Source organism: Protopterus annectens, chromosome 9.part0 (assembly GCF_019279795.1).
Source record: "Protopterus annectens isolate FY-2018-M chromosome 9.part0, PAN1.0, whole genome shotgun sequence".
Classification (NCBI taxonomy): domain Eukaryota; kingdom Metazoa; phylum Chordata; order Ceratodontiformes; family Protopteridae; genus Protopterus; species Protopterus annectens.
Genome location: NC_056743.1, coordinates 1,841,396,269 through 1,841,421,614, shown reverse-complemented (window position 1 = coordinate 1,841,421,614; position 25,346 = coordinate 1,841,396,269).

Genomic DNA, 25,346 nt, shown 5'->3' with positions numbered 1-25,346 from the left:
CTTGATGGAGTTGCTGCATATCCGTAAGACAAACTCCACTCGCACAACCCTCATGCAAGGCCTTAACCTGGTCTGTGACATTAATAGAACTTGTTGGTGGGATAGATGTGTGTCCCAAAGACTCCCCCGTCTGTGGAATAGACTACCTCTCCATATCAAGCAGAGTACCTTTCTAGCCCTGTTTAAAAGGAACCTAGATGACTGGATGAGAAACAGAAAATATACCCCTGGGATCCCACCTGTATCCCTGCTGGATAGGGGAAACAGGTGCTGACTTTGAGGGAACATGGTTGAAATTCTTGGCTAGGCTTATAAGGGCCTCCAGGCCAATAGCCTAGTATTATCCTATGAACCAAAACATAATGGGCTCTTAAAAGCATTCTGTTCCTTGTACTTCTCCCTCATCCCAGGATTCAACTTATGAAACTCTGTCCCTGACAGCTTCTTAAACAATTTTTCCACATGCTGTTGTATGTATTGATAGCAGCTGCATTCATACCCCATGTTCTTTGATAACAAATTGTTGCCTGCTAGGGAAAACCCTTCCCAAGCTGTTAGCAGACCTCTTCATCCAAGTGCACCAGACATTCCATGTACACAGCTGCTGGACACCTTCTTACATACGATCTTCTGCTTTCCATTAGGAGGATGACCCCACAAAGCTTCCTGAACCAAATCTCCACCCTACTTGCTGAGCATCTACTTTTCTTCTCTCTACATTTTTTTCCCATCCTGTAGTAATCCTTTCAGGATGTCTCATACTTGGATCATTAACTTTTTCATTTCTTCTATTTTAAGCATCTATCTAGGAGACTTTTCTAACTGTGTTGTATGTCAGTGTCACCTGCCCTAAGCAAATTCCATTAAAGTGAAATGTTTATGACTTATTAAGAATAAAAGACCATGCACCAAATTCCCTCAGTGGAATTCCATACAAACTGAACCCATATGAACAATTATAAGGACCATAAGATGCCTACAGATACACCTTTAAGTAGACACACTTAGAAGTCTGTGCCTGTCTTTTCAAGCACTTAATTGTGCTTAACTGCCAAACTGGGCAGGGTTATACAAGATAATCTTGGTATAAGTTTGCGAATACCCATCAAGTCATCAAGACTAGCCCTATAGGTAGTTAAAGTAATACTTTGTTTGACCTGTAGTGGTAACTTATTCCATAAACTGGAAATAAATTGCGTAAGTAACCTGACTCTTCAGTGAGTCCTGCTTATTTACTGGTGTATATTTAGGTCCCTAGTGTGAGCGTTTGTAGAGCTATTGTTTTTGCAGAGAAAGAGAACATGAAAGAGGACTGGGTCTTTCATAGCTTGAAAAGTAAGTCACAGGTCACCTCAGAACAGCCCTGTAGGGTACTGACATGATAAAAGTTATGTAGTTTAACAGATCATTGAAAGATTTAAGGCCTTTGATTTTCTTGGTAAGATGTCTTTAGGGCCTCTCTAGTCGAGCAATATGCTTCAATTTATTCATATCAAATTGGACACTGCATTCAGTGATAGGTCTGGTAAGGGAAGAATACAGTGTCAGGATGACTTCTTTGGGTCCTAAAGACATTCCCTTGGAAATTAACTGGGTCAGTTAGAAGGATTTCCTGTCTATGTTGGAAACATTATGATCAAATGAGAATTGTTCACATAAGTACCTAAGTCTCTTATGGCTATGACTGTCTGATGAAGAATGCCAAATAAAGCATACACAAGGTAGGGACATTTTTTTTTTTTTTTTTACAGAATGATGTTACACTGCACTTTGCATAAGTCAGTTTTCAAGTACACCTAGTATATGCATATTCCAGCCCTTGCTGGAGCCATTTAGTACCATGAATGAGTGGATAACAGTGTTCAACTTGCAGTCATCAGAAACTTGATCAACCATACTTCTAGGATATTGGACTCAATGTCTGCAAAATAAATGCTAAATGGGAGAGGGCCGATTGCTGATTCCTGTGCTACCCACAGATTGCAATTTTTACATTCAAAGAGGATACCAACAACTTTTATAATATGGGATCTATTAAAATATCCAGTTTGCAACTCAGAAGATAACTTAGGGATTTACATAAAGCTGTCAATTTTTGTAACAATATCAAGCACAGGGGATGTTCCTACTTCTCAGTTTACCAAGGTCATCATCATACAAAATGGAGAGGGGGACTCAGACCCATAGCCATCATCACCTGCATTCTGGAAAGGCATGTTGAACTGCTTGGACAACCATGGCCCATAGGGCAAAAGGAGTTACAGAATGTCTTTCAGAAATGGCAGTTCAGTCACTAGGAAGGATCGATAGGACAAGAGATGCATTACGCAGGTGTTATGGATCTGCTGTAAACTTGGCATTCCATTAAACGAAGGACAACAGTAGGGAGTCTGGGATGACATCTACCTGTCCAGGAAGATAGAGGGTCATGCCACATCATGGTTGATAGTGGTGTCTCTTGTGGCTTCCAAGATTCTGTGATTGAAGTGGGCATGCTTTAAATCCTTTAAAATCTATTGGAAGATAGGTGTAATGCTCTTTACCTGTAAAGTCTGCAAAATCTGTCAATAGCATCAGTCTCTGGAATGGACATTAAGTAGCAGCCATCTGTCTTTGTTTATAGATCCCTGATGTCTACTGTGGAGCTCTGGGCCTTGGTCTCTCTTTACTTCTATAGTAAAAGAGTTTAAGTCTTGTTCATCCTGACAGTTGAATACATTTGTCTTAAAGCTTAAGCCATGCAAGTTGAAGTCTAAATGGATGATACACTGAAAATGTTAATGGTTTATTAAATCAGTTATGGTTCTTTCAATCACTACATCATTACTTGAATATTTTTTTGGTATTTTTAAAGTTAATGATGAATGATAAATTTATTGGGATGCAACCATTTAGCACACCAAAACCAGAATGGGTTTTGCCAGGCACCTTTGGGTAATCTGTATAAATTTGGGCCTATTACATGCCTCCATGGTCATAATATGACATTCAAATTTCTCGCCAAACAATCAGCAGACTTTCAGTAGTACTGTCTATGTGTACCGTGGTGAATATGGGTAAAGGTAGAAATATGGTTTAATTCTGAAAAGGAAGCTTAACAAATAGTTACCATTTCCAAGGAAAACAGAAGATGTCACACTCCTGACTCAGAAAAGTAATGATGAAAAACAGTATGATTCCAAGATTCTGTGAGTTAAGTGGGCATGCTTTAAATCCTTTAATGAAGATCTGTTGGAGAATAGGCCTGGTACTGGCAGCCACCGTAATTCTTGTAGCAGCAGTAGTGCACGTTAAATGTCCTGCAGCTGATAAGCTGATTAATAAACCTCCAAAGTTTCTAGATAATATACATTAGTTTATGTCCCAGTGCAGCCTCCATAGTTAAGTGAAACAGAACAAGCATTTGTCAGTGTGCATACTGGCTTGTAGAAGCCAAGGTAAAGATGTATGTTCAACAAAATGATGCATTATGCAGCCCCTGTTCCCTGAGCAGCAATGAGAATTAGAACAAGAAGGGAAAAGTATGTTGCTTGCTATCCATAAGTATTGAGTAACAAAGTATCAGCCTACAATTTTACTTGCCAGCTGCCTTCTTATTTTATTGACCATAAATCTTTAATAACCATTGTTTGTGCAGTAGTTCAGGTGCAGTACAAGCCACATAAACAACAGCTTATGTGTACTTCTTAACAGTTTTCTCATATTTTACCTAATATACAAGAGGACACGTGCAGGACTGAACACCGACAATGGCAGACAATGCCAGTATGAAACCCTGCAGTAATCCTGTCTTGATGGTGAGGTGCTTACTCTCCTTCATTCCACTTTTTTCCATTTACACATAACAAACAATATTTTTTTAATTTATTGTGGCAGTAATGAAGCATACTTTTATATTAATGTGTAATATTACATATTGCTTTTAATGGCAAATCATAATTCCTTAAAGCATGGAAAGTTAAAGTCAAGATTGCCATTAACATAAAACAAAATGATAAAAGACAAAGTATGAAGATACTACAGAAAACAAAATGCCCTGTATATTAGAATGGAGGAATTAAACATGTAAAAATAATTAAGGATCATTGTACCTCAGGCAAACTCACAAACCTGTGGCACCAAGAAAAAATATTTTTAAGTGTTTTTGTGAAAAATGAAAACAAAATACATAAACATTATTTCTTTAACTTTAGAAATATGCAATGAACAATATTGTGTAGGTTTGCATGATGAAAGTAAACTTTTAGTGATATTGTAAAATGGCAATTCATGTACATGCTATGTGGTAAAAGACAACATACAATGGCAAGAGATATTGTGACTGCATCCCATTTTCCATTCCAGCATTGTAAAAAGGAATGGGTAATTTATTGATGACTAAAACAGTTAATAAAATTTGAAGAGCAAATCACGTCATGTTATCATTACTTGTACAAGTTCATTGGGAAAGTATGAAGGAGCGTGGAATTACAGAAGGCTGATTTATATCATGAGAGAAGCCTTGAAGGAGTGAAATAATGTAGCCCATAACAGGAGATGCTGATATTTGGTAAATGATTAGGAATGACTACAGAAGCAACAAGTGGTGCTTATTTGTATGGTTGATATGTATTTCAGAGTTTTAATCACATTTCTGTGTTTCATTTAGCTACATACAATTAAATGTACAGGGCTGCAAGTTGCTCTGGTGGCATAGAGGAATAAAGCCTTAACTATGGCCCAGGTGAGCTGGGTTTGATTCCTAACTGACAGTGACAGTGAGGATAGGTGCATCTGTCCTGGGGGAAGGAGCATGCGGACATCTAGCTAGGACTCAGGGTGTTGTTGTGAGACAGAGGGAAATACGAAGGCATGACTGTCCTATGGCCACGGGGGGGGGGGGGGCAGGACACAAGCTCAGCTCAGTCCTTTTGTTGCCACTCAGTGTACATTTCTGTGGTTAACAAAAGGGGGTGGGGATTTAGGCCTAAGAAAATCACATGAAAGGATAAAAGCCTCTCTGCTAGTTTGCTTGCCTACTGTGCATCTAATCATGCTAGCCTGCAAAGGGAGTTTGGGGCCTGCTCAGAGCAGGTGCTCTTCTAATAGGAATACCCTCCCACTGTGATACCAAGTTCACCAGGATGGGACTTGCAGGCAGAGGTGGCTTTATTGGCTTCCACAGTGGATAAAAAAAGAGAGGAAAAAATGCATAGGGATGTAAAGTATCATATATACCAGATGTACAAGTATAGCTTGCTTTTTTAAAATAATTATCTGTGAGATTATGTCATACAGATGATGCAGAGATTGATAAGTACTTTCAGTAAGAGCAAAGTGACATATCATCATCAACAGCAATCCCCTTTTTTTCCCTCATTTTATTTTCTACATGGTGTTGGGGTGTTGCCAACTGTTGCCATCTGTCTTGAATCATTGCCACTCTCCTATCTTCTTTGACAGTCATGCCTGACTACTGTCACAGTTCTTCTCTCACACAATCTATCCATTTCTTTGCTGGATACCCTCATTTCCTCTTGCCTTCTTCTTCACCAGATTGTCTCCTACTTTTCTGCATGTGCCCAATCCACCATAATCTGTTTTCTTTGACCTTCTCTGCAATTAGCAATACTTTGGCCTCTGTTGTGATGTTCTCATTTTTTAATCTGTCACAACAGTGTGCATCCTACCACCAGTCTCAGGCACTTCATTTCCATCACGTCTGCCTTCCTCAACTGCTCTTCGTTTACTACACAGGTTTCCATACCATGTAGTGGTACTGGTTACACCACTGTTTTGTACATCTTACTTTTCAGCTTCATTAGAATTCTACCCTGACACACCGTGCCAGTTAGCTGCACCCCTTCTGATTCTAACTTCATTCCGACTTCCTCTTACCTTAACCATCCCTCCCAGATACTTGAAGCTATTAACCTGTTTCACTATTTCCCCTCCATCTCAATTCTCAGCTTCTTCTGATCTGTACTCAGTTTCATCCCATGTGCCTTCAGGTTTGTATTCCACTCTCCTATCCTTTGCTGAAATTCCTGCTCAGAGTCTGTCTGTAATGACATGTCATCTGCATAGTTCATCTTTGTTGACCTGTCCCCTCCATCCTGTTTGCTGATGTAGTCTATCACCAGTATGAACAGCAATGTGCTCAGAGCTGAACCTTGGTGCACACCCACTCCCACTAAGAAACCCTCTGTGAGACCAAACACTGTTTGTACTTGAATCATTGGGTCCTTGTACATAACCTGCACTAATTCTATCAATGCTTCTGGGACTTCAAACCACTGCATGACTGCTTAATGAGCTTTCTTGGGACATTTTCATATGCATTCTTCCAGTCTAGGATTGCCAAGTTGGACTCTTTCCTCATCTCTAACTTCTAAAATGTCTCATTGCAAACATTGGGCAAGTTTAGCTGCATCCTGATCTGAATTTGAACTGCTCATCCCTCATCTTACCTTCTACTACTCTGTGTATTTGTTTATCAATTATCCTGTCCTGAACTTTCATGCATTGTGACAGGAGTTTGATACCTCTGTACTGCCCATAGTTGTGGATGTCCCCTTTGCTCCTGTAAACTAGAACTAGTATGGTTATTCTTCAAACATCTGGGATGCACCTTTGTCATCAGGAGCCATTTCTGCCTTCTCTCACCTGATATCTTGATCATATCTTCTGTGATCTCATCTGAACCAGCTTTTTTCTCCCGACTTCATTTTCCTTAGTGCTGTTCTTACTTCTTCTAGAGTGGGCTCCTCCTCTTCTTTCATTGTAGGCTGTGTCTAGGGCAGTACAGCTTCTGCAGGATTTAATTCATTCACAGAAGCTGCTGAAAGTACTCCTTTCATCTGCCTTTAATTTCCTGTGGGCTGGTGAGCAGATTGTTGCTGGCATCCCTTATAAAAGATGTCTGACTATCGGTTTTATCTTTCTGTCTTTTCCTTGCAACCTGATAGAGTTTCTTTGTGCCAGCTATCAAGTCACTTTCCTGAAGCTGATAGAGTGCCTCTGATGCCTTGTTCTTTGCTATTGCAACTACTCTGTTTGTTAGATAACCAGTATTCCTTCCTAGCGTGGTCTATCTTTTCTATATCTCACTTTTTCCTGCTCTCCTTTCTTTTGATGGTTTCCTGGACTTCTGTATTCCACCATCAACTTTTCTTATGTACCTTATTTCCATACCTGGCCTAGCCACATGTCTGTTCAATAGTTCCCACATATACTGTTTTGAGGCATGGCCATTCTTCTTCAGCTCCCCCTATTTCTTCTTCTTCCTGTAATGCTAGAGCCCTTAGTAATTCCTTGAAGCCTTGTGCTTTCTTTTCAGTCAACTTCCAGGTCTTCAGCCTGGTCTCTGTTGACCGTAGAGCCTCCTCTGACCACTGCTTGCAGCTAACTGTGGCAACCAGTGGTTTATGCTGTGGGATGACTGTTTTATTGGGGATGACATGACTTTGCAATCACTGATTCCACCCCAATGCCCTTTCGTTATTAGGAGGAAGTCAACCTACGTTGCACGTTAGACACTTTTTATATGATCTTGTGACTGTCTCTCTTGCTAAACCATGTGTTGGCCACCATCAAGCCATGTGCCAGACAGAAGTCTAGAATGGCCTCTCCTTCTTTATTCCTGTTGCCCCACCCATGTGGACTTAGGCAGTCATCATATTCTGTTTTGTCTGTTCCAATATGGGCATTCAAGTCACCTATTATCAACACCGATTCTTGTTGTCCTGCTTTATCTAATAGGTCCTGCAACTGCTGTCTGAATGCACTGTTTTCATCGCTATCACAACCTCGCTGTGGGGTATAGGTTGAGATTATGAATAGTGCCCTATCATTACACTGGAGTCCGATTGTCATGTCTATCAGTAATTCTGTGAAATCCCTCACTGTCTTCTGACTTCTGAAGCCTTTCCCTCACCATGATTACCAGACCATTTCTAGTTTGTCCTCCTGCTGTGTAGTAGACTCTGGACCCCAAGACAAATTACTTTGTTGCACAGCCCCTCCATCTTGTCTCCTGGATACATAGGATGTCCAGTCTCCTTGCTATCATCCTGTTACCCACTTCCAAGCTACATCCTACCAGTGAACCTGTACTCACTGAAGCAATTCTTAGTTCATGTTTATTAGTTTGATTGGTTTTACATCCAGCTTTTGCTCAACAGAGATATCTCAGGTAACCCAAGCTGAGCAACTGTAGACCGGCTGGCCAGTAGCTTTTTGACCCAGGGCTGGTGGGTTTTATGTCCAATAGGAGCACATACACCCCTCCACTGCTAGCATGTGCCCCTGACGCAAGTCAGAATAGGCCTGGTCCCCATCCCGTTTATCACTGACAAATGCAATGCCCATTTTCAGTGACATTAGTCAACAAGACTGAATTACCTACAGCCAATTTTTACACCGCCATGTGGCTATCCCTGACACTGCACACAGTCTGTGATCCATATTATCCTATGTTGAGGATACCGTGCAACACAGTTGATGAGGCAAAGACCTTAGCCATTACTTCAACTTATATATGTATATGTATATATATATATATATATATATATATGTATATATATATATATATATATAAAACCTATATGAATGACAAAAAGTTATGCTGCTTGTAAAAAGTGAAGTTGATTTGAGCAGTGAACTACCATCCTGCAGTTGTGACGACTGGAAGACATTTATTTTATTGTGTGTGCATGCATATATGTTGCATTAATGATAGCTGAGTGGATCATCTTCATACATCATATGCTCAAAACCCATTCTTTATGTTAAAGACTATTGCTCATATGGCTCTCAGTGGGAAACATTTAAAAGCATGTGTGAGAGAATGGGGGTATGGGTGCTCTGAAAAAAGATATGGCAGCACTTGTTGAACACCTTAAGGACTGGTCATTACCTAGACAACATTGCATGCAAAACTTTAACTAAGGATGAAACTTACCTATGGGAATTAAATGATGATATTAGGAAACTGCTGGATGACAAAATACTACATGCACCAGTGGACTGGGGTTACCACTGACTAAGCTACAGTGTAAGAACTACTTGGACAAAAGAATTTACCATCTTATAAAGAGAAAGTATCAAAAGCAACAGCATGCAGGAGCCCACAGGGGTTGGTATAAAAGCAGACATGCAGAACGTTGATGTCTGGCAAACTATTACATAGCTGGCAGAAGTACCAGAGGGACAGTTGCACAGAGTAGAAAATGATGCAGACATGAGGATAGGAGTCATGTGATCAAACTGATATAAAGAGAAAATAATTGGCATATGCCATGGTGAGAGGCTAGAGGATAATGTAATTAATGTAGGTCAGTAATTTCACAAAGCATCCTTGTTATGATGGTCTGTTGCACACTCTACTGTTCGTATGTCTATCGAGTGAATTGACTGTGAGTAGGTTATTCAGAATTATGATGTAAGACAACAGTGGGTTGTAGCACACAGGTCTGGAACATGTGTTACAGTATATGACTATACTTTCAGGTGTTTCGGAAATACTAACAACAAAAAATAACAAAAACATGAAACTGTATGTTGCTTTATTTGTTGGTATAGATCAGGTACTTCTGCTGTCAGAAAAGGTTGGATCTAATGACTATGGTCTTTTTGCTGTAGCCAGTGTTGTTTCAGCATCATCTTTATTCAAAATACACTTTAATTAAAATAAAATGAGGAAGCATCTAACCAGATGTTTTAAAGAAGGAGATATGAAGATGCTGCCTCATACACTGATGAAGCCCAAAACAGAAGAAAAAAGTTGATCTATACTACATTCCTTCATTAACATTTACAAATCAGCAGACAGCATGAGTGAATGCAATCAATCTAAGGCATAAAGCCCTATATCTTCAACTGGCTGATTGCTAGGGCAGATGCTGTCCAGATAGGTGAATCCACTTCCAATAAGAAACCTGTTACTAGAGGTGCCCCATAGGACTCAGTGTTGGGACCCCTCCTGTTTGGTGTATACTTCTCTGAAGTGAAGGCCATTGTTGGGGGCCTCTGGCTCACCAAGTTTGCTGATGACTGTAAGCTGGGAGCAATCACTGAATCCCAAAAGATGTTGACATCCTACAAACAGGCATAAAAATGACAAATGACTGGTTCCAAAACCATGGACATAGACTAAATGCTAAAAAATGTGTAATCGTACCCTTTGTTAAATCAGACATCCCTGCAAATTATAATATGGCTAGCACACCCCTAAAAGTAGACCCAGTGGTGCAGGATCTAGGAACACAGACAGATAGTAACCTAAACTTTGAACACTACGTAGCTACAATAATAAGGAAATCCTTCTGTGTGGCTCAACTTATAAGTAAAGGCATGACATGAAATGACTTTGGATAAATGGATGGGGAACCATAAATTCACTCCTGGGGTACAGCCCATGTCACGTATGGACAGAGGCAGTCTGTAAAATGACTCAGGGCTCCAACACCCAAAGACCCAGTACCTTGATACTACCCCATCCCATATCTGGGGAATTAAGATACAATATTGTCATATCTTGGGCATTATTGGCTAGGCTTGTAAAGTCTCTTGTCCCATTAGCCCAGTAAATACCCGTGACCGTATGAACCTATAATAGAGCTACTACAGCAACTGCCTAATGTACACAGACAACCCTCTCCTCCTACCACCCAACACTACAACCTGCGAGAGATGCACTTACATAGCCAAACTGGAAGCAAAGTTCTCTCCAGCCAATATTGTGCTAGACAGTCAAGAGGAGAAGGTTAACACCTGCACTACACCTCAAGCAACACATAGCCCTTCAAAATCAATACCCTCACATAGCAACACTAAACCCACATATGCGGAGGCCCTTAACATTAACCTGCCCAAGCAACAAGGACCTCCGAAGCTGAAACGCAAACAAACACCAGTCACAACCAAAGTGACACATAGCTCACAATACCAGTGTGCCACCCAACAACAGCCTCTAAGGCAAGACAATGTACCCAACACTTTAGTCATAGGTGACTCTATAGTCAGGCACACTGATGTCCCACTCACCAGGCTGAACAAGGAGAAAATTAAAGTCAGCTGCCTGTCGGGTGCCAGGATCTGCCACATAATGCACACACTCAGGTCACTCCACAACAAGTACAAATACAACTCTGTCATTGTCCATGCTGGAGTGAATGACTTGAGACATACCTCCCTGGACTACATGAAAAGGGACATGGAAGAGCTCTCAGATCATGTGGCCCAGTCAGGTATGACCCTAACCCTGAATAGCATCCTGCCTTCGCCCAGAATGATACCACAGTATAAGGACAAAATGATTGACTTCAACAATTGGCTAAGCTTCTGGTGTCATTCAAAGGGGATCCAGTATCTGTCTGCCTGGGACGACATGATCAACAAACCACGATGCTTTGCCAGAGATGGTCTGCACCTGTCGCCACTGGGATTCAGGTTACTGGATAAAGGTCTTGCCATCCCTATAGTGCCTTTTTTAGGCAAGGTTCAAAGGACAAAACCACCACCATAACAGATACAAGCATGCAAAATATGAAGGTAATGCTACTCAATGCTAGAAGTCTAAACCTCAAAATGCACTCTCTCGAGGCACTCTTAAAAATGGAGAACATTGATATCTGTGCAGTAACTGAGACTTGGTTCAAGGCTCCAGAGAGCACCCCTGCAATACCAAGCTACAACTCTTACCACACTTTTCGGCCACCAAACCAAGACTGAAACACTAAAGGTGGAGGAGTCTCCATATTCACCAAGGATATTCACATCTCCTGGCTAGTTGTCCAACACAATGCATCTGAAATTCTCCAGGTGCAACTAACACTAGGTAAGACTGCAATCCAAATTGTAGCTTGCTACAGATCCCCCACCATGCCCCAAGATTCTCACTACACCTTTCTAAACATACTGGAAAATATTAAGATACAACCAAACACCATAATACTGGGTGATTTCAACTACCCTGCCATTAACTGGGAAAACTACTCGGGTACCAACACCTTTTCCCAACGGTTCTTGGAATTCATAAATTCCAACGCCCTGGATCAACTATTCCATTGTCCCACCAGGGGCTCCAATATCCTAGACCTGGTCATTACCAACATGGGAGATAGATGCTCCACACCAGTGGTCACGCCCTCATTGGTCAGGTCTGACCATAAGCTAATCATCCTTGACATCCACATCCCACCCCAACCCCCCGGTAAGGAAACCTCAGTAAAAAACTTCTCCAAAGCCAACTTCATGCTACTCAAGTCAGAAGTGAAAAACTTCATGACACCCATGCAGACGGGAGCTGAAAGTTCGACTGCTGAATCCTACAGTAAGGCACTGTACGAGCACATCCACTCGTGCATGAATTGTGCCATCCCAAATAGAACCAAGACACTGTCCTCCAAAAAACGAAGGAAATCTGGTGGTCCCCTGCCATAAACAAACTATACAACAGAAGGAAGAAACTGTTGCAGAAAAGAGGAAAATCCCAGGATGCAAAAAAATGGATTCCTATTAGATGACTGAAGACGCATTCTATCCAATGCGTCTTGGTCGAACTTAAAACAACGAAAAGGCAAAATAGCGAAGCGGCTTTTAAGTGAATTCTTTCCCAGGGAAAGAATTTGCTTGGCCGTTTCTTTTACTTTGCAGTTTTCGGCACTGTAGTGCGATCTCGGAGTTGGTATATTTAATTAGGAGGGGTGTGGGGGCACAACCCCCCACATCGGGGGGTTGTGGGGGGCAAAGATCCCTACTTTTTGTATTCTTTCAATTTTTTTTTTTTTTTTTTTTTTTTTGGAACAGCGATTTTTTCCCCTTGGAAAAAAATCACTGCTCTGAGCTTTTGAGATTGTAAGCTTTCGCTTACATGGGTTCGATTATTCATCGTTCGCTTTTTAAGCGCTTGATGGTATAATATAGACCCCAAAAAACTCCCTTACCACCATCAGTAAGAAGCTGAGATCCCTCATAAAATCCTCCAAAGCTAGTTACGAAAATAAAATTGCCAAAAATTCCAAAGACAACCACAAGGCATTCTATAGTTATGTCAAGAATCTAAATGGCAATGCTCAGATCTGCTCTGAGGTACAACAGAATGGCATTAAATATACTGATCCCAAGGATATTTCCAATATCCTGGCAGATTGATTTAGTGCCAACTTCACTCCCCTATCAACCCCTAAAGGGCCCATCTCAATACCAAAAGATTGCCAAATTCCTGTAATCACGGCCACACAGGTAGAAACCGCACTCTCCAAAGCTAAGAATACAGCATCCATGGGACCAGATGACATCCCGGGCTGTGTACTACATGAACTACAAAATGAACTGGCACCTCACCTAAGTGTCATGTTTAATCATAGCCTCACCTCAGGCTTCGTGCCCACTGAGTAGCGCACAGCTACAGTTATCCCACTCCACAAGGGGGGATCCACCTTGGATCCTGGGAACTACCGTCCCATCAGTCTGATGAGCCTGATCTGCAAGGGCATGGAACTTATAAACAAAGACATTGGCAACCTTCAAACACTGGACTCCACCCAGTTTGGGATCGTGAAGGGCCGATCCTATCTCCTGAACCTGATTGACTTCTTTGAATCAGTCTTCAGAGCTATGGACGAGAGTAAGGCGGTCCACAAAGCCTATCTGGACATCGCCAAGGCCTTCTACACCATCACCCACTCTGGAATCATTGATAAACTTACTAGGCTGGGCATAAATCCCTATGTCACTCGATGGGTTGCCAACTGGCTTACTGACAGAATCCAGACTATAAAAGTAGCCGATTCCAAATCCAGCTCCAGACAAGTGACAAGTGGAGTACGTCAGGGTTCAATCCTGGGACCGCTCTTGTTTGGCATCTACTTCTCTGAAGTACAGGCCAACACTAAGGGACTCTGGCTAACAAAGTTCACAGATGACTGCAAACTGGGAGCCATTATTGAATCCCCAAATGATGTGGATATTCTACAAAAGGGCCTTACAGAAACAGATGCTTGGTGCCAGAGCCATGGCCTCAAGCTTAATACCAAGAAATGTATATTTATCCCCTTTGGGAAAAAACATGTACCCATGAATTACCACATAGGTGGCAGTACACCAAACACTGAAAGTGTGATGAGAGACTTGGGGATACACGTGGACAGTGGTCTCACCTTCGATAACCACATCACCACAACAGTCAGGAAATCCTTCTATGTGGCACACCTCATCACTAAGGGCTTTTCATCCAGAAAAAAGGAGGTCATTGTCCCACTGTACTCCGCTCTCATTACACCCATTATAGGGTACAATACCCCATTAGGTATGTACCTCACAAGACATCTTCAACAGCTGGAAAGGTTGCAGAAATACCTCACTAAAAGAATCACAGGCCTAAAGCAGATGCCCTATGCTGACTGTCTAAAATAACTCCAGCTATACTCGGTGGCATATTGTCTACTCTGAGGTGATCTCTACTTAACATACAAGGCCATTTCAAACCCTGAGATGTTGGACATGCTCCACTTAAAGAAATCCCAATCTCTCAGAGCCACATGCTCCAGGGATTTAAACCTTGTCATCACAATGAAAAATCATGCTTGAGAGATAGGTTCCTGACCCAGAGACTCCCCATACTCTGGAATAGACTGCCCATACATGTCAAGCAGAGCACCTCCTTGGCCATCTTCAAAAGGAACCTTGAAGATTGGATGGGAGATAGGAAATTCACCCCAGGGATCACGTCAGTCACCCTGCTAGACAGGGGTCCAGGGAAGTAAATACTGTGGGAAGAAATATCCAGGGAATTGTTATGGCTAGGCTTGTATAGGCCCTAGGGCTGATAGCCTAGTTCCAACCTATGAACCTTTGAACATTTTACATCTTAGGAAGGATGACTAGTATGTCAAAACCAATAAAAAGTTAAGTTGCATGCGGTGCATAAAAATTAGAAGAGTTAAGTAATGTAAGATGATCAAACCTGAAAGTTTATATGCTTCATCTGTACTACTTGATTCTGATTTCGGATAGATTTCATACTTGTATTTTAAGCACTATTATAAGCAGGATATGTTTGTCTAGTGCAAATACCTATCACTAGTCTGAGCTGTCTGACTCAGGTCACAACTTTGGAAGCTACACCACTCAGTAGATACTGCCCCCAGAACTAAAGTTTACCTTAGCATCTTGCCCCAGACAAAATGTCTCTTCATGGAGCTCAATGGTGGATCCCAAGAACATCATCACATTGCGGTTCAAGTAGACAGCCTTCCTAACTGCAGCAGAGATGTATGCGATACTTTACCATTTTAGCAAAGGGGTGACCTGGAAGGTGACAACTGCAGCTTACATCAATGAGAATATCCTTGCTACACATATTTTCAGACCAGTCTAATGACTAAGACACTGAACACTCCCCAGCAGAATTTATGTGCATTAATGTATCACATGCTTAGCTTGCAGTCCAAAGCTGGCCATAAACCGCCTCACAATTTGAGTCAGTATTGGTTGTATTATGTACTGCATTAATACTGAAATAAGGATTAGCAGGATGGCAATTGTTTAACCTTAGGCAAATAAGAAAATAAATACTGTTTCTGATGGGAAGTATATAAAAATGTAAGAAATTTTGCTAACTATACAGCATTGGGATATTGGAAAGGAGCACATACTGCATCAGACATCAAATTCCTCAGTCCTGCTTATATTCCTCCTACTCTGATGCCAGCTGCACTTTCATCTCAGTTGGGTACACTGCCAAACAACGCACTTTCCCCATAAAAAGCGCGAAACCTTTAAAATGAAATGGCATGCAAAACAACTAAAACCCCCGGCCCTAATTCTGCACTGTGTATCCAAGTTATGAGGCTTTGTAAGTGTGTGCATGGAAACACTAGCAACATCTTATTATATACATTTGTAGCTGAAATATTTTGAAGAAGGCTACAGCAGTAGCTACAGACCACTCTCAAGTGAGATGACTTAATCTGGTAATTGTTTCTATAATTTCACAGCAGAAAGAAACACAACTGTATATTTACTTAACTGTTTGGTTACTGACAGATGTATCTTATTTTCCCTTCAGCTGACACAATGCCTTAGTTGCCTGTAGATATTCATACTGCGATGAACCATTTGCCATATGTGTTATTATTATTTTTGTAAATTCCAGTTGCAATTTTATTTATCTGTTCATTTTATTTTCTTAACTGGGAAAATCAAACTTGTCATAGCCCCTTCTGAACAGAGGTATGCTGAGAAAAGCAATAGAGAACATGTTCAGAGGCTCATAGGAAATTACTAGGATACATGCCCTTGCAAGCCATTTTAAGTCTAGCCAGTTTAACCTTTTTTTTTTGTTCAAAATAACCTAACCAATTTGGTTAGAGATTGGCATTACCCATCCCATGGTCATTAATTATATATTATCCTGAATGAGAATAACTGGGATCATACCATAGATAATTTGAGCGGACCAATGCATGGGATAAAGCATTTAGGAGCTGCCTCTGCCCATTAATAGTACAGGGTGCAATTGTAGGGTAAATTTACTGTTTCCCATCCGTAGCTCTAAATTACGCTTCAATATGGACAGGGATGAACTTTAAGATCATTTATAAAATCTTTTCTGAAGACCAGATCTTTCACTAGTCACTAAGAAATGACAGTGCTGACCAGCAAACCACAGCAGCAGAACTCAGAATAGCTTTGTTTCAGCCTGCTGTCTGTGCCTGCAATGTGTCTCTGAGTTAGTCTCAAAAGCTTGCCATGACATGCACTGCTGACCATTTAACAACACTTTCTGAATGCTTTACTGGCTTTGACAGCCAGCAAAACACTTTGCACTTTTTTAATGTACTATTAGTGCATGGAAAAGGGGTGGCCACGATGGTGCAGTGGTTAGCATTGTCACGTCACAGCAAGAGGTTCTCTGGTTTGATTCTCGGCTGGGGTGCCTTCTGTGCAGAGTCTGCATGTCCTCCATGCGGTCGTGTGGGTTTCCTCTGGGTGCTCCGGTTTCTTCCCAAAGACATGCAGTAGGTGGATTGGACACTCTAAAATTGGCCCTAGGTGTGAGTGTGTGCATGTGTGTGCCTTCTGTGGAAGGTTGGGCGCCGGGCTGGCAACTCAACACCTTAAAAAACTCCACTGCCAATCATGAGCAGACAGATGATCCGCTGTGGCGACCCCTAACTGGGAAAAAAGCCGAAAGAAGAAGAAGAATTAGTGCATGGAAAAGATAAAACTCCACCTACTGCAAGGAATTCTGATAGCAATGCATTATTATTGGAAAAGCTATGTGCTCTTGATGTGAATGCCAAGATGCTTCTCTCGAGGTGAATTTCTTGCCATCCACGTCTCGAACACACAACAATGTGGCTATGCTCAGGGATCCTATTATAATCCTCTATATTATATCATATCTGACCACAAATTCTCTATACTTGCACTCAAAATCTGGGAATCCATATCACATAATATAAAGACCATTGCATCCATCAGGAACTTCTGTAATAAACTGAAACAGCACGCTGCAACTGCTTCCACAATAGTTTAGTCCTTGTAAGAACTGAAAGTTCTGCAGAATACTGGAATGAATGTCTTTGTCTTTTTAATTACCCAGAACTGTGTTGACAAAGTGCCAGTCTGTCCTTTATGTGTCAGTTCTTGGGTTATTATGTAGTAGCAGCATACAATGAAGGTAAATATCAACAATATCTGAATTAAATTTCTCTGCCTCAAATAGTGCTGATAAATTGAAATATACTAAATTACAATATCCGCAGCTTCTGCACTCATTTTACTGTCCATAAATTCTGTACTCAGAATTATTCATTCTGCACCCAATCTCAAGTGTCTGTACCGAACTTCTGTGGACTGCACTGCTATGACTTTTTGTGCATCAGTCTAAAATAACTTATGTCTGTGTCTGAAGTATCTCTCCTAATAATACTAAAACTCTGTAAATTTCCTACAAGTTCTACACGCCTCTTTGACCTTGTTTTCCAAGCTTCTTACCATATAAACAAGATCATATTGTACTCAATGTACTGAGCATTCTCTTACCACATTTCATTCTTATCTGAAAGCTATTTCTCTGAGCTCATTTGCATCCTTCAACGAAACATTCCTTTTTACTGAAACTGCATGCAAAATGTAAAATGAATATATACACCTGCTTTAATATGGCTGCATTTCTAGGCCTATGCAAAGAGAATATTATATTTATGTCTAACACACTATATTTAAGTGAAATCTGATCTTAGAGTCACCTAATTCACAAATCACCACTAACATGCACTAGCACAAATGTTATTTCAAACTAGCAAAGCTCTAACAAAACTTAATGTCACTTAAACCAAACCCAATGACTACACTTCTCTCTCTCTCTTCTATGGGCAATTCAGATAATAAGCGTCAGTATTTCTACCCTTCTATTCACCTCATTGTCTTGTTGTCCACTCAACCCTACTTCTACTTACTCTGTACTACCTTTCCAGTCTGCATTTCTCTATACTGATGACCTTCTTACATGGTAGATTTGCTCAACAAGGTTACATCACAACTAATAATTTGGATTTTGACTGTAACATGCTTTATTTTATGAGCAAAAGATATTGCTGATTGGAAATAATTTGGACAATTGAGATGTTTATGTTCTTCTATTACCCCTTCTCCCATCTCCATATGAACATGCCCAATGGATCTACTAGACATCTCTAATCAACCCATTCATTCCATGAAGCAAGAGTCTGGCATCCCTGAGCTAGGTGGATACCTTATGGCACATTCATTCCTGGCCAGGAAACCCAATCAGCTTTTTCCATTTCCAATGTGGTGAGAGTTGGGGGCTAGGGAGCAGACAGCAGGTTCTGTGAAGCAGCCTACTGATGGGAGCTACTTCCCAACTATGGCTCCTTTGAGCACTTTAGTGCTGTCCAACCTCACGGAAGTGTGCTTGCCTAAACACTGACATTATTGCCTGTGCTGTGCTGTACATAGCACTACTTTGCAGAGTATGCTCTGCAATCTGGGGCTACATGGGTGTAACACCCACTACTTCCACTAGATGTCACCCAAGTTGTAAGGTAGAGCTGTTCCTTCCCACAGGCTGGGCAAACTGGCAGTATCTGCTTGTTTCCTTCCTCCCTGATCCGCCCCCCTCCAGTGCTCATGCTGCTAACTGAATATGGGTCATCAAGTCACAGTCATGACTTCACCGCTCTGCACCATGGAGGTAAGCCAACAAAGAATATGTCCTACTTGCAAATATATTAATATTTTGGTAAACCAACTTATTACCACACAAAATTGTATACATCCACTAGAAAAATGTCCAGCACTAATGCAACAACTGGAATGCCCACAGAGATATCTTACTTAAAGGATACAATGCCTAAACAACCTGTCCTACATGGACTGGCTCAAAGATCTGCCACTGTATTCGGTATCATACAGACTGCTAAGAGGTGACCTGTGTCTGGCATACAAGATATCCCCAATCCATTACTGATGGATTTACTGTACATCGACAAGTTAAACAGCATCAGAAATACTCAGTTTAGGGATATAAACCTCTTCTGTTACATCAACAGAATGGTTTGGAAGGACAGGTATATCATAAAGAGGATACCGCTGTTGTGGAACAGACTCCCCATCCGCATAAAACAAAGTTCATCCCATATTCAAGCACAACGTAGATTTATGGATGGGAAACAGAAAATTTACCACAGGACTGCCTCTGTACTCAGAACTGGAACCAGCACTAGGTGACTTAGACAATTGCTTAAGGCCTGTTGGCTGGGGGTGTGGGGCCCAAGCAAATTTTTAATTAAAAAAATAAAAATAAAAAATACGTCTGTTTTTTAACAGTGTTCTTCTTTAAGAATGGACTCAGCTTCTGTGCTTGCTTCGACACACACATGCACTTCTACATTCCTGAGTAGCAGCGTGCATTGATGCATGCATATTGTTGTTGCTGATGCTTCTTCTTTGTGTTCCTGTTTTCGTCAGATGAGCATTCCATTCCAGGGACATATCTGCCTTTCAGATGAGAAAGGTGTTCTCTTCCAGGGATGGTTAGTGTGTGTCTGTGTGTAAAATGTCCTACATAGGGATGGCAAGTTAGTTAACTTGCTCAGGCTCAAACCCTGTACCTTGGCTACAGGAAACAACAGTCTGAATCCTATACACCAACTACCAGAGTATGTAAAAGTTTCAGTTTATTTTCAACTAATTTTGAGTTTCAGGGAAAGAGAAGTTTACTGTTGCTCATGCTAAGTTTGTTTTCAATGTGTAACAGTTTTCTTTAACAAATGGGCATCAATGTTTGTGCTGTATAAATTGAAAGCAGTGTTAGTAGCATAATAGGTAGTATACTTGCCTTTGGTGTAGAAGGCTGCGGGTTCTACTCCCACATCATGTAAATGGATTGCTGATATTGTGGTGTACTTTATGGGGGTATAGGGTGCTGTACTACTGAATGTGTCCTCCTTTGGATGGAATGCCTAGTAACTATGATTCTGTTGTCAGTTTGCCAGCCATTCCTTATTGTAATATTATCAGCTTGCCTATTGTTTTTTTTTATAGTGTAACAGACAATTTGTTCTTTAAGGGCATCAGGTACAAATTTGTAAATGAAACACTGAAATGTAAAGTTGTTTGCCAGCATCAATCTCTTCATTAGTTACTGATCTCTTTGATGTGGAATGATTCAGATGACTTTTACTTCTGCAGAGATTGGGCGTGGCCTAAGATAAGGTTTATGGATGTGATGAGAGAGGACATGCAGGTGGTTGGTGTGACAGAGCAAGATGCAGAGGACAGAAAGAAATGGAAACAGATGACCTGCTGTGGCAACCCCTAAAGGGAGCAGCCGAAAGAAGAAGAGATTAGGCGTATTGACTGATATTGGTGGATTGTAATGAAGTTTAAGTGCCTTTTATGGCTGAAAAGTTCTGAAATGGGTAGTTTCATCATTATTGGTTCCTATTCAAAACTACAAATTTAAACATACTCTAACAAGTGGTGCTGTATTATACAAGGAATATAATTAATACAATCAGGAAGGTGAATCCAAGTACACATGCATTCATGCATGGGGTCTATGGTTTGAAAACAGCCCAAAGGTAAACTTAATCCATCAATGGCCAGTTGCATTTTCTTTGAATGTAGGTTTCAATGCTGTTTCAAGGGCAGAAAAGTTTAGTGTTAATGCTAAATCTGTTTTCATTCTGTATTGTTTTGTTCAGCATATGGCTATCAGTGTTTGTGCTATAAAGTTTGAAATAATTTTAAATTAAATCCAAATGTTTATAATCATCTATAGAAGTAAAGAAAATAATATGCACATAGACGTGTTTCAACAGTGTTTATAGTAAAAGGGAAGAAACAGCCAAATAATGAGACACTGGAATGGCTGGGGGGGGGGGCAATCCATTACCCTGCCTACGGCACCATTTAATCATAATCTGGCTCTGCTTGTACTATTGGTAGACAGAGGCAGCTCCTAAATACTTTATCCCATGCATGGATCCCCTCAAATTATCTATGGTATGACCCCACTTATTCTCATTAGGGGTAGTATATAATTATTGACCATGGGATGCGTGGGGCCATTTTATGACCAAATGGAATAGGTTATTTCAAGCCCAAAAAGGGAAACTGGCTAGGCTTAAAATTGCCTATAAGGACAGCTATCCTAGTACTTACCTATGAACCTATGAACTAAAAGATAGCCTGCAACACTATTCTCCTGGTAGATACCTTTGCTCAACCAATAAGCTCTTAGTAATCACAACAAAGTTTAATCCCTCAGCAGGCGACTCTCTCTACTTCCATTCCATATCTAAACATTGGAACACCATCTCAACATACCTAAAATGGACCCTAAAACTTTCCATCTTCAAGTCCTTACTAAAGCAACAGCTAAGTTACAGGCAGTCATGCATATACTTCTCACCTGGGTAAATCCATTTTACTTTGCCAGCTCATACCAACTATCCCTTTATAACATTTATTCCCTTCTATACAACAAACGTTTACCAGTCCTCCTCAGTTTCCTTCCTAAGTTAATCTTCACTTTACATTTCAGTTTCTTTCTGGAGTTTATACTTTACTTATCTCCTTCAAATACTCTCTGCTACTATCTTATAACCAGGTTCTATGCCAGTAAATACCCTAGTATTCTAACCCTACTATCCTTGACTCATCAGCTATACAGTGCCTCTCTCCATCTGCCAGCTTTAACTATATGCCTGCCGGCTAATGATTCACACTCCTTACTTCAGTTTATTTATTCCTAATATCTGTACTGCAACCCTCCTTACCCATGTCATATAATTCATATGTCATATCTAGTGTTTGCTTTCCACATGTATTGCACATGAACTGCTTGCATACTAAATGTTTTATTCTTGGAATTTAATAGCATGTATAACATAACCACAGCAGAAATAAATGAAGCAGAGGCTTCTGTGCTTGGTTAAAGTCTTTTTTGGTTGATAAGTTACTCCCTCCCTTTTAAGGGCATCTTCTTACACTTTGACTTCTTGTTCTTGTAAGCAGAAGAGGAGGCCATATAGGTATATTATGTGCAGACCCAAGTGTTTCTAGCTGGCTCCACCCCTAGACAGAGCAGTTTGTCCTAAATTCCTGGTCTAATTCTCTGGTACCTAGTTCCTATGTTTATCAGGGATAGGGGTGATTCTCTAAGATTCTGTGTATTCCATTGGTGCATGACTTTAAGGAGGTAATTCTAATTTTGGGATCCTATTTTCGTCTGCGGTACTGTGTTTCTTTGTGAGGTTCCTTGGGAGAGCATAGGAGCAGTCACAGACTCTTCTGCCTTGTGATGAAGGAAGCTGCTATGCTATTAGTAGAGCAAAGTAATGCTGCTACCTATTCTTGAACCGGGACCCTTTTCCTCCCCATAAAACATGAAAAAGAGAGAGAGAGAGATGAGAGAGACAGCATGGTGGTTGCCAAGCACCCCTTTGGAGGCCTGATCCATCCTGGCCACCATTGTAACCACCTCTTCTACCTGGGTGATAAGCCTGCTCTAGAGTAGTTCAAACAATTCTCAGTGCAGGGAGTTGATGCCAGGTTGTCCAGCATATGAATTCTGGAGTGGGTGTTTGATTATCAGGACCCCCTTAAACAGTATTGCATAGTGGCAATGATGCTGGAATTCAACATGTTGGACAGGTGTTCGACTTGCATCTTCTTCCTCTTGGAGCCATTTAATTCACTGATGGCTTTTTGTGGAAGTACCAGTCATTTAAAAACTACAAATTCCCCAGGCGATGCTCTCTACTCTTGTTATGTAGTCAAAACCTGGAGCCCCCTACCTCTAGAACTAAGAACTTTAACTAATATCACACACTTTAAAAAATATCCAAAGATCAACTGACAAACAAATGGCTTTGCTTATGTAATTCTCCAGGACAAAACACACTTCTCCATTTTTACTTTATACTATCCACAATTGTAAAATTTCCTTTCTATTACTTTAATCACACATTTATTTTATATATTATTTATTTATTTTACATTTGTTTACCATGATAGTCCGACTGGGCCAGGTCCATTTACAGCGGAGGCCCTGGGAGAAAAGCTCCACATGTACATAACAGTCAGACAAATAAATCAGACAGTGTCAAAGGAAAAAACTTCAAAGACCAATTCACGTTAGGTTCAAGCAAGGCACCCTTTATTACTTGCAGCAAGGAGACAAAGCATGTAGGCACAAGGTTTGTCTGAATTACTGGTGATTAGTATGTTATTCTTATACAGTTCTCTTCCTGTCACACAGAAAATGTTACTATTCTATTACTGACGTAGTTAGACACAGCTTTCTGTATGTTCTACAGAAAATGTTACTAGACTTATTGCTGACTAAGTTAGATTATCTGCTGTTTTGCAAAACATTTTGAGAAAAACAACCTGGCCTTGGGCTTACTTTAGCCCATTTTAACTTTTCAATTCTTCAATTGTACTGTCCTAATACATGTGTTACATTTTGTCTAGATTCAAGGTACATTTCTAGCTTTGGTACAAGTAATGCTGACTATGGTTTAAACTTTCAAGCATCTATTGTTTTCTTTATCAATGCTTCTAGCAGCTGCATAATTTCTCATGGCATAAGCAGAAATGAATATCTCTTTGTTAAGTTTCATGACATTAGCAGAAATGTAATGTCTCTTGTTATTCTCATGACATTAGCAGAAATAAAATGATTCTTGTTAAGTTTCTAATAGCTGTGCAGATTCATGCAGTGTGAACAGAATAAATGTATTAACCCTTTTAAACCTCGAATGCACTAAGCATGCATATTACTATTGTACATTTTTCTAACATTTCCCCCCCCTTTTAATACTTTTATTCTACTTTCAAGATAAGCATAAACAGTTTTTTTTCTTCCCCTAACCTCTTCCTACTCAGGATTTGCAGTTAAGAGAGTCATTCAATTTAAACTTATGAAAGCATTTTCAGTTTTTTAGCATTTCTTCAAGTTCAGCACCTTAGTATAAGGTTTCTGAAACTGAAATGTCTGTAAAGTCTTTAATCAGTCTTTTTATGCAGGGGATGCAGCAGCACACACATACCACCAGTAGGATTATTCCTACACAGATGGCAATCAGAATGTTCATCAGGATACTGCCCCACCCCCCAAACAATTTCTGGAAAAAGTCCATCAATGGATTTGGTCCTGGTTTGGTCATGGCTGACACCTGCTGAATTACCTCAAGATGGTTGTCTATCTCGTGTTTGTGGTCAGGAATATATGAACAGCACTCCTCCTGGATTAAAGCACACGTACCTCCTCTCGCCACTAGGGTGAAGTCAAGAGCCATGCGATTTTGAAGCACCACTGTTCTCATGGCAGTCAGTTCATCAGTCACCAATTCTAGGGCAGAAAAGGTTGCATTGCTCATTATTTTGAGAAGCTTAGACAATTTTCTCAGTTCCCAGATTGATTTTGTTGCTCCATATGCTGGCAATACACTTGCCCACGAGATAACAGTATCACTCAAGTCCATATGTGATAGTCCATTTTTCCCTAAGCCCACAGCATGATGGTTTTTCCAGCACGCATTGATTTGCCCCACTGGATTGACAGGCTTCTTGATTTCTCGAACGTTCCAAATTTTCCCTTGAGGTAAAACTGCTGTGTGTCATATGGCCGGAACCAGGTACCCCAAAAACAACTGCCGGACCAATTCTCAGGTAACCATTTATATGCTTTCCTACCACATACAAAGTAATCTTCTACTTTGGTAGTAACTTTACTATGCCCTGGCTCTGCATGAAACATTTTTTTGTCGATTATAGACAGTTGTCTATAAAGGTCAGCATTATGTTTTACTTCACCAATTGTC